The sequence below is a fragment of the Euwallacea fornicatus genome, chromosome 16, assembly GCF_040115645.1.
Source record: "Euwallacea fornicatus isolate EFF26 chromosome 16, ASM4011564v1, whole genome shotgun sequence".
Classification (NCBI taxonomy): domain Eukaryota; kingdom Metazoa; phylum Arthropoda; class Insecta; order Coleoptera; family Curculionidae; genus Euwallacea; species Euwallacea fornicatus.
In genome coordinates this window covers 2,525,834-2,541,150 of record NC_089556.1, presented here as the reverse complement: position 1 = coordinate 2,541,150, position 15,317 = coordinate 2,525,834, and the positions used below count along the sequence as shown (strand labels likewise).

General features: G+C 35.0%; 1 protein-coding gene across 1 annotated transcript in view; it reads left to right on the top strand.

Annotated features, from left to right (window-relative positions):
• LOC136344100 (limbic system-associated membrane protein-like) overlaps positions 1–15,317 on the top strand; it is a 59,288-nt gene that overhangs the window by 20,754 nt on the left and 23,217 nt on the right. The window lies entirely within an intron of this gene.

Genomic DNA, 15,317 nt, shown 5'->3' with positions numbered 1-15,317 from the left:
ACAAGTGCGAAAATCATCAGTTCAAGTGGTACTTGGTATTTGCGAGATTTTCGACGAAATTCCTGTGGATCGTGCAAAGTTCGAGTAAAAAGAAAACGGTTATCACTGCCAATTGGCTGCTAATAAAATTAAAAATAATCGACGAAAAAAGTTTAAACTCGTCATTAACCGAGCTCCGAGCTCCTATAAGTGAGTTTTAAAAAATTGCATCTACAAATCAACATTTAAACCCCCAAACAGAGCGATTCCTCTAACCCTTTTCAATTTATAAGCTTCCGCTCGGCTCAGCTTTTTATTAAGTTACGATAAACAATTACGTGGGAGTTTCAATTAAATTGAGTTTCGTATTTCGTGTAAAATAAATTACTATCATTTGCTTGCAACTGCTGAACCCATGTTTAAAATAAGGTTCACAGTCTATATTATCACAAACTTTACGCCGTGTGTTTAACAAGCTACTGTCATATCTTTAGGAATTGTATTAAGTAAGCAAGAGGGAGTCCTGACTACTGGGTGAGCCTTTTTCGTTCTATGTAACAAATTTTATTAAATGGGCTGCAGGCTCTTTGCCAAACAGCCCCCACAGCCACTCGCATTTTAAACGATTACGACTTGTTTCAGCGACATAACAAGACTCTATATTTCGAATGAACGTGATAAATAATTATGCAAATAGATTCTGTTAAGCCTCATCTCGACGTGCCTCAAATATGGAATGGGTTTGGAGCAGTCTGACAGAAAATTGGTAGGCATTAGTAGCGTAATGTTTGCATATAACCACGTGTAGTTTCGATGAATCTTTGTAGCAGGGTTAATATAAAATATCAAGCGCGAGTTTATGAAGTTTGACATGGTGGAAAATCTAATTGTTCCCGAATCAATAATGGTTCGCCGAACAAGTCGAAAGGGTTCTGAAAATGACGTGGAAAGAACTGTACAGTAACGAACCAGGATTGTCGACAAATATTTTTAATTACATTGGTCGGTAAAGTTACAAGCAGTGGTTAATCGTGATGGTTTTCGCCGAAGCGTTGGGTCGTGGTCGCGCCCAGTGATGCCAAACCCAGCTCTCAAATACACGAACTCACATAAGGAATTTGTTTGAGTCAGATTGCTATTATTGCCGCAGTAAATCATTTCTTAAAGAAGTAAAAATTTAGGAGGTTCGAGCTTAAGCCATGATTGAAGAACGTTATTACAACAATAGCCTTCACATGTAGAATCTCATTCTGTTCATACAGGATTTGTCCTTAGTAATCTGCAAAGGGTTCATCTTTTTAATATTTTGTATCAAAGTAACTCCTCACACACGAGTAGGGGTTGTCCGAGCTTTGAGCGACCTATTCTCTGCACCACCGATCTTGACTTCGCCGTGTTTGGTAAACTGGTCTTTTAGTGGCAAAAAATGATATTTCTGTCACTAGTTAGACTCCTTATTGTACTAGAACATTTCCATGCATTTAAATAAGACATCGAGAAGGGCCTTAATTTTTTTACATTCCTTAGTTATCGTGAACTTATACATACGTCAAATTTTGCGCACCCTGTATATACAGTAACAAAAGAAAATGCACTAATAATAGGTGCACTTTTAGGTTGATGCCATTTTTCCCGTCATTAGATCTTCGGCTGTTTTCTAAGAAAATTTTTCCTACGGCTATTATAAGGCAAAAAACTAGCACTGTTGGCTGGTTATTGGGTTAAGTGACAAAAGCATTAGAACAAAAAAAAAACGAGCAACCAGTAAACACACGAAAGTTTTTTTGAAACGACTTCTCCATTATTTCCCTGGTCCACTGCCCCTGACCTGTTGTATGCTTATATAAGCCTATCGATTTTTAATGTAACTTAAAATGTAAACGGTGTTACTGCGTCCAAGCTTCCCTTAACATGTTTGCTCAACTTAAATAAAATAACAAAGCAGAAAAATAAATCACAAAAGTAAATAGTTGTCATTTAACATTTAAGTCAAAATTAAATGTTAAAAATCTCCTATAATAAAGCTACCATTGTTCCAGTTATAAATTAACTTTTGAAAGTTGCTGAACTCCCGTCCCTCATCGCTGTATATAGACAGAAATACTGTACAAAATTATCACCTCACTAAAAATCTGTCACAAACTTTGTACTAACTTTGTACTTTGTAACAACTTCGCGACCTTTTATCCGATTTTAGCTCTTTTTAAAATTTAATTGTAACCCCGCTGTAGGTACAAAGGGCAAAGCATGCAGATCTTAATGAATGGTTCTAAAATTAAATTTGAAATATTATAAAAATGAGGCAAAAAACGTTGATGTTGCCTAGCATCAGAATTGTGGTATATTCTAGCGATGCGTTAACTTTGTCCAGAAGTTTGTATTGATTAAATGTGGACTAGGTCTCGCACAAAGAATGACTTTTTCCCCAAGCATAGAATAAGAAAACATTATAGAGCATCGTTAAAAAGTACAGGAAACTCTTTTTCCCTCGACTTAAGAATTTTCCTCCATAAGGATTAATGGCATAGCACAACCATTACTCTTAATATTCAAAGAGCTGTATATGTTATTTACGAGCTCTTTAAGAATTTTACCACACTGATCAAAATATTTATCTAAAACAAGAATATGGTTTGCTGTCTTAAGTATTATAGAAACGTATGGAGTATGCCTTTAGTTTCAATTCAAGATAACAGTTTTATCAGTAAATTAGTATGTAATTGCAATGGAAACGACTTTCGGCTGGCAATAATAGATCTATCCAGTTATTTGATTTTCCTGCTCAGAGCGAACTGCCAGTTTGTTTAAACATCTAAAAGTCGTAGCTTCGCAAATCGGAAACGGTTTTACGATACTGTCTCGCGGGATTGCAGAATACGAGAAGTAGTGACTTTTAAGCTAGATATGCATAAGTAAGCGAATTTAGAGTGAGAATATTGGAAGAATATTTAAGAAGAACGATATAGAGTAGAAGACTTTGGAAGATAACAAGTTAAAAATCCTGTCCCTAGATGCTCGAAGAGCATTAAGTGCTAGTCTCAATGAAAATCAGCACTTTTAACCACAACCATCTTTATTTTTATTATTAAATTTCTTTAAATTCTTGTTCTAAAAGAGGTATAGTGGTGGACACACTGATTGAAGGATAGAACGTATTCTTGTCTAACGCATCTATTACTTACACAGAGTAATAGTTTCTAATTGTAAAGAGATCTACAAAATCGGTAGCGTTTTTTATTTATTTAAAAAAAATCGAAACTGTTGTGCTAAGAGATAGACGAAAACTGAAATCACGTTTCCACCGCGGTTTTTTTATAGATTGCCGCAGAATCAGCTCTTCCCCCTAAATACGACCCTGATAAGATTCTTGTCGATTTCAAGGCAACTTTTCAACATACTCCACGAATGAGCATTTCTTCTCCCAATTGACCACGTCTAAATCCATAGCCATTTACGAAATCCCCGTCTCTGGACCGCTGCATGTCCTTGGATTCACTATCTCGAACACACTGTGTTTATTAGACATTTGGACCAAGTTATATTGAAATTCATAATTTATTATTAATAAATATATAAAATTTATAATATTTAATAAATATTGGACGTAAGCTATACAGGGTGTCTCAAAACAAACGGGCGAAGTTTTAACTCAGTTATTTATGAACGAATTTTGATGAACTGAAAACCAAATGAAATGATATTTTTCAGAATACTACGTAACGTCAAAGTTACTTTTTTTAAATCGACTTCTCTTGCTTCGACTTCAGAAATTCAAACAGAACTTAATATTTTTTTTACATTTTTTTAAGGAAAATATTTTTCTAAATTTACTCACGTTAAAACAATTTCTAATTAAAAAAAAATTAATAATTTAAACAGTATATTGTATGCAACTATCTGTATCTTAAATTTGGAAATTATAAGTTATATAACCTTCTGTATCGTCATGGGGCGTTCTGTGTTATTTTATGGTTGTCTGTATTTCCTTCCATTTCGTCCTGTGGAAAGACGCCCGAGCCATGGCCAAGTGGCCCCAGCGAGACGGAAGAAAACAAAGCTGCCCTTAGCTATCGGAGCCACATTATTCTTCATCGTAACTTTCGGTGAACAGTTATGCTGCAAGTGTGATCATTGTCAATTAATTCTATAAAAAATATTCTTCTGAATCTGATGATATATGGCACGTTAATGTTAAAACATAGTTAAATTGAAAATTTTTATTTCTTTAAATATTAATTCATTAGCTTAAGTATTACAAATATGATTTATCTTATGCATTTAATAACGTATTTATCGGAATTGACAGTTGATAATTGTCGCCAATAACAACATTAACAACTATTTTTAGTGCACTAAAGAACTAATTTACAATTATCACATTTGCAGCATAAATGCTTGCAGGAAATTATGAGGAAGAACGATGTGGTTTCAATAGTTAAGGGTGGCTTTATCCTGTCCGGTCTCGCTGGGTATCATATTGGCGTTACTTGTCCATGACGCCGGGCGTCTTTATACGAGATGATATAATAAGAGGAGACGGAATTAAATGCAGATGATCGCAGAATAACGCAGATGACCCCATGACGATACAGGTGGTTACATACAGTATTGACCAAAATACTTAAAATTTAAAATATTGCGCCTTTATGTACATACCTCTGAACTAATGTAAACAAAGACAGTAAAGCAGAAATACCTTAATATTGTTGGACCTATATATAGTATTTACATTTTGTTGTTTGTGCTCTTGTATAGAAAAAAAAACAGTTTTTCATGTCGGACAAAATGCTTTAAATGTATTTTTTATGATTTAAAAGCTGTTTTTACATTTATTCATATTCTTATTGATCGTTTTGTTTTAAGCTCTTGCTACGTACACCATATTCTATTTTTCAAAAATGGCAAAAAGTAAATCCTATTCATTTCGTTTGAGAAGTAGAATTATTTAGTTTTATAATCAAGGAATATACATACATATATTAGTGTGAGGACGCTTTTGTTGCTACGGAATGGATACAATTCATGATATTGTTGAAAAAATGGACAGATTTATGTATCGAGATATATTGAGATATGTAATGGAACCTCTCTGGTGGAATGGAACTCATTTAAATTAGTGCCTGTTAACTTTATTTTCCAACACGACAATGATCCTGATCACTCTTCAAAAGTAGTGAAAGAGCAGTTAAAGCATGAAAAAGTGTTTGCCATGAAGTGGCCTGCCCAAAGTGCAGATTTAAATCCAAAAGAGAATTTATGGGAACTTGATCGTTTGTTTCGAACAGGGGAACCCATTAGAAATGGACGAGAACTGTTTGAAACCCTCACACAAGTTGATCGGCGATTAATTGAAGAATTAATACAGTCAATGGCTAGAAGGTTGGTTGAAGTGGTTAAAGCAACGGAATATCACACCAAGTATTAAAGATATTTTTGTTTTCATTTTTAACCTTTAAATTTTCTATTAACTAGACTCCAACAATTTTTCAGCTATTATTAATTTTTTTGCGATATACATAAAGTTTTGCAGGAAGTTTTTTTTTTCGTTACAGTTGAAATATATCTTTCCTGAGAATAAAGCTACATAAAAAAAAATTGATGACGTTCACCCACTTTTCAATTTATGAGATCTTTAAAAAGTTTTAAGTATTTTGGCCAACACTGTAACTCATGTTTGTTCAAAATTTTCAATTTTTTATTCAGATGAAAATTGTTTTAACATACTTAACTTGTTATGCGTCATTAAATTCAGCAAAACATTGTCTATCGAAAAACGTGAAGTACATATGGAGACCCATTTGAAATTTGGAAGTTGACACCCGAAGCAGAGGAAGTTGAGCTTTAAAAAAAAAATCAACTTCGACGTTACTTAGAGGTCTGAAAACTACCATTTCATTCGGTTCTTAGTTCATCGCAATCCGTTCGTAGATAACCGAGCTGCGGCATCGCCCGATTTTTTTTTGAGACGCTCTGTAGATATAGACGCACGATATTAAAAGAAATCTACGGTTTCGTCTTGCATGAATCGCCCCATCCCATCTTCCGAGTAAGCCAAATAAGCGGAATATTTTAAAATTTGGATCGCGTCTCCAACATAGCTTTGGCATTGTATCAATATTACGGCACAATAAACAGCTCATCGGTATTCAGACCTCGTTATGGGAGTGTGTAACATGCCGCCTCCCGAGCCCACATGACAGCCCATATCGAACCGGTCGAACCTACTGAATAAATGCGAATTTTGAAGAGGATTTTTTGTTATTTGATTTAGAAACGTTGTGACGTACCAGTGCAGGGTTGCCCATTAAAATGTCGGGAAATTTCGGAGTAATCAGGAAATCCAAAACGGATAAAAACTCTATTAACACCTTGCGTGGCGAATATTCACAGCAGTTGGAGTTTAATTTTTATCTCGTCTTTGTCGACAAACTCCGGTGATTTGCCACTCAGATCCTGTTCAGAGCGTGTGACACCTCATTACTGAAGACAAATATCTCGCCAATGGTAATATTTCAAAAATGTCCGCAATTGGGCATCTTTGAAATATCGTTAAAGCATTTTCATAAAATAGGCAAAAAAAACCGTGTGTATTCATCAAGGCAGAAAGATAATATCTTTCAAAGGGTTAAATTTAGAAATCATTCATAATTCGCTTACGGGTTGAGAGTTTAGAAGCGAGTATAAATCGGACCGCTCCATTATGTTCATCGCACTGAAGCCAGTATTCAGGAGAAAAAATGAGCAAAATTTTTCTTCCCTGAACCTCCCGTAGACCGAGTTTATTAAAATGCTCTCGCCATAAAAAAAAAACCATAGCAACTTTCCTGTTCAAACTCGTAATTTGTTTTCTAAAGACAGCAAAAAAGCGAAAAGATGAAAGATCGGGATAAATTAACGGTCAAACTGCAAGTCTCAACTACCATTGGAATACCAATTGTGCAATTAGCGTTGTAGTACATCATGTTAATGGATATTCCAGCGATTTAAGACGAAAATAAAACGAACCTTAATGAAATATTTTTAAGGGAAAAAAATTGTTTCTAATCAGTTTAAACCAGTCACAAAACTCCTATTATGGAAAGGAGCGGCAGTTCATCATCCACACACAATAGGAGAATTTTTCCGGTATTTTTCTACTCGGAATTCCACAATTTGTGGCTTTGGTAAAATCAAACTCAGCGCTGATCAACGACTTAGAAAACCTGGACGAGGGTTCATTTTTTTTTTGTTGTGACCTCTTTTTTTGGCAAAGAAGACACTAATCCATGGCGGCGGAATCACGTTACCATGACCTCTTACATCTATTCTACACTATCGTTGTGGGACCCATTTCCGGCGATAAAATAATGTCATAGAGACACTAATACCTTGCGACCTTCTGTCCAAAAAATGGGACCAATTATTTTAGTGAAATGACTGCAATTCTTTTCTACATCCAGTTTTTCTAGGTCGTTGATGCCGACACTAAATCTTACAGTCAATTCGATTACTCCGCTGCTTTCCTGCTTCAGTTAACCTGTTCAGTTGACCCGAACTAACCCGAACTTTAGGATTTTCGCTTAATGTACGTTCCAGATACAAGGTGTCTCGAAAGTAAATCTCTACACTTGAACCACGTATTCTAACTCGAAAAATGATAATACTTTTAATTTTTTGCACAGACTACAATATGTAAAGAGACGTAGGGGTCAAGAAGTTTCTGAACTCATCGAGAACTTGAAGTTTCAGGACTTAGCTGGTTAATAGCGTACCGCAAAAACTTGAAGAGGGGGGGAGATTGAACGATGATCAGACATGGCTGGACTGTGATATATCTAAGAAGTTTAATAAAATCGGCGTGGGGCTGATTTAGCTAATAATAAAATGTGTTAAATTTTATCTAAATTTCGACCTCCTGTGATTCGCAAATTAAGCAGTTCGGGTCATATCTTTATAGCGACTTTTGCGTTATTCGCTCCCGAAAAACATCCCCTTAAATTTGCGCCGCATATTTAAAAATATCCTGTATAATTTTTGTGTGATATTAAAGAACAAAATTTTCTAATTGGATTTGAAAAGTTTATAATTATTGTCACTCAACAACCACCAAAGTTAAAAGTTGTTTACGGATTTGTTACTGTTTGGGAAGTGAAGTAACATTTTCCTTCCGCTAATAAGGGAGGCAAATCCAATTTTCTATATAGAGGAAGGAGTTTTTTTTTTTAATTAGAGCTGAGATCACAAGAGTTAACTACCAATTACTCCGGTAAGTGACCCGAGTTGCTAAAGAAAGCGAATGTTTCAACAGATAAGTTTTCTTCACAGTAAAAAGCAAATGCGTGAATTAAATATTAACATGACGTATCGAGAATACTTAAGTTTGTATAGCCCCAAAATGACATATATATATATTTTTTTTTTTTTTAATAAAGGAATCAATTTCGTCTTTGCAATTTTGTCTACGCTTCTGTTAAGTCATTATGGCATTAATATAAATCTCCAGCTTACATCCAGCAATCCTCTAATTAACTTTATTTATATTGAGTAAATGGTCGAAGAGCCCGTTCAAAGTAAGAAAATGCTTAATATAACTAGACCCTACATCAATTAATTTTTTATTTCATACAAATATCCTATTACTTCCGATTCGTTGTATATTCTCAATTTAAATGTATTTGCTTGTTAACTTGTTGACTAAGAAGAGTGCTTGGGGGGTTTAGATGATCAAAGCAAGTACTTACTTTCTCCAGAACACTTTAACGAAATAAAATCTGCAAAAAATGCAAAATCTACGTTTAAGTTAAAGGACACCTATATTTAGCATTGAAGATATTTATAGGATCAAAACTGATTGGAACTAATTATAAGCGATAGAATTTGACTAAGATCTTTTAAAAGGACTATTCGAGGAATTCATCAATTTATCGTTGGCACTGAGGTGCAGCACTCTAAAATTTGAATGAATATTTCAAAACTCGTTTCCCACATGTAAATGTAGTAATCGATATGTATCTCCCGAGAAAGTGACTTCGGAAATGTAAAAAACCCTCTTCAAAAATGCAGAGAATCATACATACAAGGGGGAGGGTGGAATACTCCTAAAGCATACCAAACTCCCTGGGATGTCGGTCTCGAATTTTACTAATTCCGGACAAGGCAACGACAGATAGCGCTGTGATTTACGAGTACCCATGGAGAATATAAAACTTAATTTCTATCTATGGACATACTATATACTTATACACTCTTTAGTGTATACGAGATGTAACATATCCCGGAGATATTTCGGAGAGCGATAGCAATCTGAAAAATAATTTTAAATAAATTTTACAGCCATATTCAAAAAAACTAATTTCCATATACAGGGTGGTAAAGTTTTACATTTTTTCTTCAGTATGAAGCATTTTGGACGATTTTTATAATTTCCTTTTCATTTAGATTTATTTTTAATTTAAGAAATTTGATTAGCTATTAAATTTGATTTAGCGCTATAACCATCCGAAACAAATTGCTTTAAATAGTTAATAGCCGAGCCGCAGTATTGTTTTCCCTTACTTCTTTTACATTCCTAATTTGCATCAATAGATATTTTTACAAACTCTGCGGAAACGTACACAAAAATAGTGTAAGAGACCAAGAAACTAAAGAATTGAAGATGGAATTTGAATTTGGTGTCTGAATTTGTACAGGGTGTTTCAAAAAATACAAAGCATAAGACAATTCATGACTCAAAAAATATAACACGTTTTGTATGGCTACCGACAACTTTGACGTTATGTCAGGTGAACGTTAGAGCGTTTTAAAAAAAATACGTGTACGAATTTTCAAAAATTTAGCTCAAGGCATATATGAAAAAAACGCAAAATATTAAAAAATTGGAAAATTTCCCGCCCGGTATGTCGAAAATTATGCATCTTTGACCACGAGTCTATCAGCATTGTTTAGTACTTTGCAAAACACTATCGTTCCCTGAAACGTCTACATCATGATGTGGTACACCCTATACATGATAAGACATTTTAAAATAAAATATCAACATAGTCTGATGTGCACCGACGGTTAGTGTTCGAGATACTGACCCCTTACATCTCCAAAATTACAGTAGAACTAAGAAAACATATATTTTTCGAATTTTAAAAGTCTGTATTTAGAACGTCCCTAAAAGGTCTTGATTCTTCGTTAATGTAATTAAAGTCATTTTTAATATACATATATTAGTTAAATAATAATAACTTAAAATCTTGGAGACAATGGAGGATCAGAAAAGTAACTCTCCTATAGGAGCACGACGTATTTTGTTGCACGCATTGCAGTTCTAAAATTCATTTTGCAATAATGTATCGAGCAAATATCACGGATGTTGCAGGTGGCAATTTAGGGAATCACAAACCGTGTCCGCCTGAGTTGCCGATTTCGACATGCCCGTTAGAGGAATAAACTTAAAAGATCTCAAACTCATTTCATTACACCTTTGCTGCACTCCCGTATAATCCTATATTTGAACCCTGCGATAAATTGAAGTGAATTTACAGCAAATTCCAGCCTTCATCTCCACAACTTTTCAAATTTCTTTGGCCCACGTTTAAAAGCACGATTTAGTTGCCGAATTAAGAACTTTGAAGCAAAATTGGAATTATTTACGAACCGTTTCCAATACGAAGCTCGACGACGTTTCATTTGCAAACTAAGCAACTTACAATAAGTTTAATTTAATTTTTAAACATAAACTTTCCAGGCGAAATGCTTGGAAAGTTGCATGGTGGCCTTTCCAAGTTCGAGAGCGCACCACTTATTTTATAGCAAGTTTTGATTAAGAATGTTTCGTTTCGAACCACTGTAAAGGAACTTTTAATGGAAACGTTGTAACCGTGTAATAAGATACTACTTTGATGCGGTTTGATTGAATTGTTTGAGCAGCCCCCCCTTGAAAATTTATTTATTTTTCATTACGTGGGGCCTGCACCTTAGTATTGAACGACTCCCTGCACCACGATAAGCCGCACCAACTAACGAATCTATGTGATGGGGTCAGATTAAGTTAAATAAAATGTCTGGAAATTGTACGTGGTTTTTGAGAAATTCCATGACTAGTGGCTCCTGTTTTTTGTCCCATGGGCTACTCCGTCCAATTGCCCTAAACCCTTCAATCACCATGCGACTAATTGTTAATCTTGTCTGCATTGACGTGGTTCGCAATTAGGTACCTAAATAAAACAACTTTAATTTATGAAGCGACGGGTTTAGGAGACAAATAAACCGAACGATTCATGATTTGGACATTTAACATTTCGTAATTGTTTAACCAATACAGTCAACAAGGAACGGCGGAAAGGCAATTTGGAGACAATTAATCTAGTATTGTCCGAAATTTCAGTTCAAAACAATCCGGCTGAATTAGAGAGAATACATAAAGCTATAACTGAGAACTGACAGTGGATGATTGAATTCTCCTAATATGTAATTCTCTCTAATAACGATGGTGGGTAGAGGAATAAAAAAATATATTTTAAGCCTCCAGGGCAAAATAATCGTTGTGGACCGTTTTGGATTTTCACCAGATTTACCGGATGTGGAGAATTTTCGGTAGAATAAATGCAACACCATATTTTACCATACACAACCACCACACATACCTATTGTGCTTATATTACACTTTTGAGTTCGTCTCGTAAATAGGAAAAACTCGTCTAGTATATTCGATCCCGGTGTTCAAGATGTTTCTGAGATACTGACTATTTCGGTAAAGCTATAAGTTTTGCTTTATCTGCCGCTCTAAGGTCCAGATGGTTTAGGACGTGACGAAACAGATTTCACAGCTATTTCTCTCAGATTTCATATTCACTCTGCAAGACGATTGCTGACAACTAATTTAACGATAGTTAAAACTGTTAAACGATTACGAGATTTCCAAGAACATTAAAAAAATGCAATAATCTGCAGTATTCTTTGCCGAGGTCCCGAACATCATAGTCCCCGCATAGTTAACACGCAATAAGCGATTTGTGTCAGTTTTGGGTAAAAAACCATGCTCAGTCTGACGAAAATTGTTTCTAGCCTAATTTTAACTGGGACACTATAAAATGTGCCCCCTGCGTACCAAAAAAACGTGGAAAGAAGAGACAGTCCTTAAGCGTATAGTTAAATACAGGGCGTTTCATGAACTCACGTGCAAATTTTCATGGGATGTAGAGCTCATAACAACAAATACTTGAAAGGAATAAAGTTAGGTCCGAAATCGTTTCGTTTCCAACATACAGAGTGTTCAATTTCTAATTTTTTAAATGTTTTTTAAGTATTCCCAAAATGATTTGAGATAAGTATGTATCGAAGAGACTGACCGAAATTTGGTCATAACATATTTATAAATTGTTTTCTATCTATTTTATATTGATTTATCTGCATTTATATAAATCACTGGATTATACCAAGTTTTTGTTATCATGACTCTTATTCCTTCTAGTCAAAATCTTGCGGACAGTTTTATTAGACAAAAAATGTCTGTCTTCATATTCTCTAGCTCTGCCAAAAGAAAATTAAATTAATTTGTCCTAAAGAATTATAAAAAAAATCACAGTTGGAAAGCTACACCGCTTTTCTGGTAGGCACAAGAATGAGATTTTTTTATCTTGACAACGGCCACTTAAGCAACAAAACACTAAGAGGTTTCTTTCATTAAGAATTAATGGAGTATTAAAAATGTACATTCGCCTTTAAAAAATCAGTGGCGTACCATTTTCTTCATTAAAAATGTCACCGTTGAAAGGCCGCAGCGGACCGCCACTGTCGTGGGGGGAAATATTTTGCCTACTCTAGAACGGTCGCATTTACTCTGCCAGAGCGTGTCCCAAATTTCACGTCCTGATCCCGAATCGTTTCTGAAATATTTAATAAACAAAAAAACAGTTTACATCTTGGAATCGAAGCGACTTCGGACCTAAGTTTATGCAACCTAAATATCCGTTATTATAAGCTCTACATTCCATGAAAATATGTCAGTATGTCTATGGAACACCCCGTATATACAGGATCAACAAAAAATTGTTGCAAAATTGAGTCAAGCAGAAATGAAACTTCCAAACACCAGTAAGAATTTATTTAAAAGAATACTTATGTTAACGAGTTGCGGAAAAGAAAAGGAACGAAAACGAGTCCCATAGAAAAACGTAGGCCGAAAGCATTTGACCTGCCGAAGGTTCTTCAAGAACTGAAAACTAAACTACTTTCTAAAAAGTACCAGCAGAACCTTTTTAAGCCCTTTCACCGGTAAGACCCTCAAACCGACATGAGTTACTACAGATTTGCCAGATGAGTTGGCATATGGCCCTTATCCTAGCAAGGTCGCCTACAATTCTTAGGGTGCAAGTAACGGACAAAAATAAAACATTTAAAATATAACCAGTGTCGTATCATAATTTCAACAAAAATGATGTTTTTGCCATAAACTCCAATTTGTTTGAGAGAAAAATGACAGTTTCAACATTTTTTTACGTTAACAAGAAGAACAAAGTTAAATTGAAAAGGAGTTGAAGATGTGTTTGACTAAAAGCGAATAAGGCCGTTCATGTCAAAAAGCGCACTTTGAACACGCCCTGTGTATTTTTAAGGAGGGCAGATTCCTTAGCCGGCCAGAAATAGAGCTGATACGTATATGGAATTTGAGGGAAAAAACGTGATGGTGATGGGGTGCGTCATTGAAGGCAACATAGATAGATATGGACCTTGTGAAGAGGATTAATCTGATTGATCTGTTTAACGGATTAATAACTTTTTGTACATGATTAATGTGAAAGAACTTTACAATTAACGCTGTAATTGATTGCCTGGATAGATAATGATATTTTTTGAACAGTAAAGTACCAGTATCAACTAATTATGTCTTCAGATGTTGACCGTTTCAAGCACTGAATATGACAAATTATTGTTGATAGCTTCTCACAACCCTGACGGTAAAAGGTTAGAGGTAGGAGAAAGATTGATCCCGTGCTTCTGTAATCTTGTTAGATTAATGGAGTGGTGGAAAAAATGAATATGCCGGATTTTTATTTGAAGATGGAAGGAATCTCACCGGAGATGCGTCGAGGATTGATATAAAGACGAGCTCCAGTGGAGGTTATTCCACTGAAATTTCCCCCATCTCGGATCAATAAAATCAACTCGAATTAAAAATTAATTGGTATCTTCACACTATTTCGCCGAATTAACGGTGAAAATATATATAAAAAAAAAAGAAGCCGATTTCTGTGCACTGAATTTCCAATAACCCTAAAATCTCACTCGATGTAATTTACATTGGCTCGATATCTCCCGAATGTTCGCAAAGTGAGCCATCAAGGAGGAGCTGAATTTTAAAATCAAATTACGCAAAATGGAAACTAAGTGCTCGAAATCGCCGACCCAGTAGCATTAATCATGGCGGAGTGTGCGTTTTATATTTCTGCTTCTTTAACTTAAAAAAAAAAAAGAAACGAAACAAATGCTCTTGAGAAATGAGAGAGCATTTATTCGGTTACCATTTAGATTAAGAACTTTTTCATCTGGTCTGAGAGAACAATGGACGAGAATTGTTAAGCTTGTGTTGATTAATAGAGGATATTTAAATATTTAGGTGTTTCAATTCGATGGAGACGATCAAACATCAACACAGAAACGATTGCAAATTTATTTAACGATACAGATCAGCTAATTGTTTTAGGATGCTGAGAAATTGAACCTGAATAAATTGACGAAACGACCCTTCAGGTGCAACTGGCATTAGGTAAAGATAAGGTAATCTCCATTAAATGTTTATTGGATGTAAAATTTCTCTAGTCAATTCTTGGATAAGATGCATTTCCGACTTAATCGATCAATGTAATCACTTAAGCAGCGAAGGCGAGGCATTTCTGGAAAAACAGATTTCTGGATGGAAATCCACTGACTACCAAAATAAATGGGCATCATCAGGCTTTTGCCTTTGTTAGGCCTCACCAGCCGAAATTATTTTTAAGGTACAAAATGATTTTTATGCCATCCACGCGCAACTTTTAGAAAAATATTGGCTTATCTGGATTACGACCTTCATGCCAAGATTGATGTGCCCTAAGTTAAGCGTTTTAGAAAAACATTTATCGATGTTCCCGATATTCAGGATAACAGTGCGGAGAAAAAGATTAATGATAGTCTTTTTAGAGACATTTTGGCTGTATAATTCAGAAGTCTGCACCAACTTTCGGGTGCTCTTATTGGAGTTTATTTGGTAAGCCAATTTAGCGCGCCGAATTCCTGCCAGATAATTTAATACTAAGCTAAGCCGGGAAAATAGAGAAATAGCTGTTAGGTGTAACTTTTTCGTTTCTTAACTTTGTTTCGATAAGAATTTA